This window comes from Salvelinus sp. IW2-2015, unplaced genomic scaffold, assembly GCF_002910315.2.
Source record: "Salvelinus sp. IW2-2015 unplaced genomic scaffold, ASM291031v2 Un_scaffold1805, whole genome shotgun sequence".
NCBI classification, from domain to species: domain Eukaryota; kingdom Metazoa; phylum Chordata; class Actinopteri; order Salmoniformes; family Salmonidae; genus Salvelinus; species Salvelinus sp. IW2-2015.
The window spans coordinates 65,133-68,369 of record NW_019943178.1 but is presented as its reverse complement, the minus strand read 5'-3'; the positions used below and the strand labels follow the sequence as shown (position 1 = coordinate 68,369).

Sequence of the window (3,237 nt, the reverse complement as noted above, 5' to 3'; positions counted from 1 at the left end):
TTACCCCGAATTCCCACTGTCTTTTATTGAAATTATCTGCCTGCGTTTTTCAGATTCTATCTGCTTCAGACATAAAGCAGAAACTAATTATAAGTGTAACACGAAGGAAGAAAGAGCAACTGAGATAAATTAAGATTTTAAAAAGAAAATAAAAACGAATGAAGGAAGAGCACATGAGATTCCATAAAGATTTTAAAGAAGAAATTAAAAGCAACAGTTTCAAAGGGAGTGCCACGATGCTCCTAGGTAACTGACGGAAAGTGTAACTATTTTGTTTAAGCAGGTAGTGTGGCCGCGAGCGGTCTGAAGGCGCGGATTAAGGGTCCAGATCTCTAACGGAGGCGTGGGTTTCAAATCCCACATGCATCATTCTTGAGTTTGTTTGCGCAAGGCAAATAAAGGGAATCTAGCCTTAACGCCAATTCCCACGTCTGTTATATGAAATTATCTGCTTGCGTTTTTTTCAGATTCCAATCTGCTTCAGACATAAAAGCAGAAACTAATTATAAGTGTACACGAAGGAAGAAAGAGCAACATGAGATTTAAATTAAGATTTTTTAAAAGAAATCAAAAAACGATGAAGGAAGAGCAACATGAGATCCATAAAGATTTTAAAAGAAGAAAATTTAAAAAGAAGACAAAGTTTCAAGGGATGCGTTGCTCTAGTCACTGACGGGAAGTGTGAATATTTTACTAAAGCAGGGTAGTGTGGCCGAGCGGTCTAGGCGGCTGGATTAAGCCTCCAGTCTCGTTACAGAGGCGTGGGTTCAAATCCACCACTGCCATCTTTATTGAGTTTTTTTTGCGCAAGGAAAATAAAGGGAATCAGCCTTTACCTCCAATTCGCCACGTCTGTTATTGAAATTATCTGCTGCGTTTTTCAGATTCTATCTGCTTCAGACATAAAAGCATGAAACTAATTATAATGTACACGACCGGAAGAAAGAGCATGCATGAGATAAAATTAAGATTTTTTTTAAAAAGAAGATCCAAAAACGATGAAGGAAGAGCAAGCATGAAGATCCATTTAAAGATTTTAAGACGAAATTAAAAAGAAGACAAAGTTTTCAAGGGAGTGCCGATGCTCTAGGTAACTGACGGGAAAGTGTGAATATTTTTACTAAGCAGGGTAGTGTTGGCCGAAGCGTCTAAGGCGCTGGATTAAGCTCCAGTCTCTACAGAGGCGTGGGTTCAAATCCCGCCACCACTGCCATCTTTTATTGAGTTTTTGTTTGCGCAAGGACAAATAAAGGGAACCAGCCTTTACCCATTCCCACGTCTGTTATTGAATTTTTCCTCCTGCGTTTTTTTCAGATCAATCTGGCTTTCAGACATAAAAGCCAGAAACTACTTATAAGTGTAGCACAAAAGGATAACAAACAGCATCATGAATAAATTAAGATTTTTAAAAAGAAAAATGCAAAACGATGAAGTAAGAGAACATTGAGATTCCATAAAGATTTAAAGAAGAAAATAAAAAAGACAAAGTTAGCAAGGGAGTGCCGATGCTCTAGGTTTAACTGACGGGAAAGTGTGAACAATTTTGCCTAAAGCAGGGTAGTGTGGGAGCGCTCTAAGGGCGCTGGATTACGGCATCGCGTCTCTACGGAGGCCGTGGGTTCAAATCCCACCACTGCCATCTTTCTTGAGTTTGTGTGCGCAAAGGACAAATAAAGGAATCCAGCTTTACCGCAGTTCCCCTACGTCTTTATTGAAATTTTCTGGCCTGTGTTTTTCAGATTCAATCTGCTTCAGACATAAAAGCAGAAACTAATAAATAAGTGTACGACGAAGGAAGAAAGAGCAACATGAGATAAATTAAGATTTTTAAAAGAAATCAAAAACGATGAAGGAAGAGCAACATGAGATCCAGAAGATTTTAAAGAAGAAAATTACCAAAGAAGACAAAGTTACCAAGGGAGTGCGATGCTCTAAGGTAACTTGACGGGAAAGTGAGAAATATTTTGCTGAAGCAGGGTAGTGTGGGCCGGCGGTCTAAGGGCTGGATTAAGGCTGCCAGTTCTCTACGGAGAACGTGGGTTCAAATCCCACCACTGCCCATCTTTATGTGAGTTTGTTTGCGCAAGGACAAATCAAGGAATACAAGCTCTTTACCCAATTCACGTCTGTTATTGAAATTATCTGCAGCGTTTTTCAGATTCAAGTCTTGCTTCAGACATAAAAGCAGAAACTAATTTATAAGTGTACACGAAGGAAGAAAGAGCAACATAGATTAAATTAAGATTTTAAAAAGAAAATCAAAAACGATGAAGGAAGAGCAACATGAGATCCATAAGATTTTAAAGAAGACAATTAATAAAGAAGACAAAGTTACAAGGGAGTGCCGATGCTCTAGGTAACTGACGGGAAAGTGTGAATATTTTGCTAAAGCAGGGTAGTGGTGGCCGAGCGGTCTAAGGCGCTGGATTGAGGCGCCAAGTCTCTACGGAGGCGCTGGTTCAAATCCCACCACGCATCTTATTGAGTTTGGTTGCGCAAGGACAAATAGGGAAATCCAATAGCCTTACCAATTCCCCACGTCTGTTATTGAAATTTTTCTCCTGCGTTTTTCAGATTCAATCTGCTTCAGACATAAAGCAGAAACTAATTATAAGTGTACACGAAAGTAAGAAAGAGCATCAATGAGATAATTAAGATTTTTTAAAAAGAAAATCAAAACGATGAAGTAGGGACACTCCCCCAATTGTAAACAAATATAACATGCAACTTTATTGGCAGAGAGCGAACCATACCACCGATGGGAGTTGGTGTGGGATTCATATTGCAACCGGAGGTGTTTTCGTCCAAAGTTGGTTTGGCAAATGCCATCTTGTAAATGCGCTGTGTACACCCCAAAATCCTATAGTGGGCGAGTGAGTTCCATCTTATTCTTATCATAGGCCTTTACTGTAACGCAAAGTTCAAGACCAGAGCAAATTTTGAATTTTTTTAAGTTTTTGCAAAACATTATCAACCCCTTAAAAAAAAGTGCTTTCTGGACCGTTTTTTCGAAATTCTTTCTTTCGATTTTATGTCAATTACACATGTGTAAGAACTGTATGAAATAAACTTTGGTCAAATTTTATTAACATAATTTTTTTTGACATTTTTATTTGGACTTAGGAATATGTTTGTGGCCTTTTGGAATGTGATTTCATAGAAATCAAAAGTCAAAAGTAAAAAATGTAAAAATTTGGAAAAAACGTATCACCCCCTTAAAAAAGTGCTTTCTTGACG

At 38.3% G+C, this 3,237-nt stretch overlaps 1 pseudogene; it reads left to right on the top strand.

Annotated features, from left to right (window-relative positions):
* The first annotated feature begins 1,846 nt into the window (after positions 1-1,846).
* LOC112072030 (GTPase IMAP family member 9-like) overlaps positions 1,847-3,237 on the top strand; it is a 25,349-nt pseudogene continuing 23,958 nt past the window's right edge.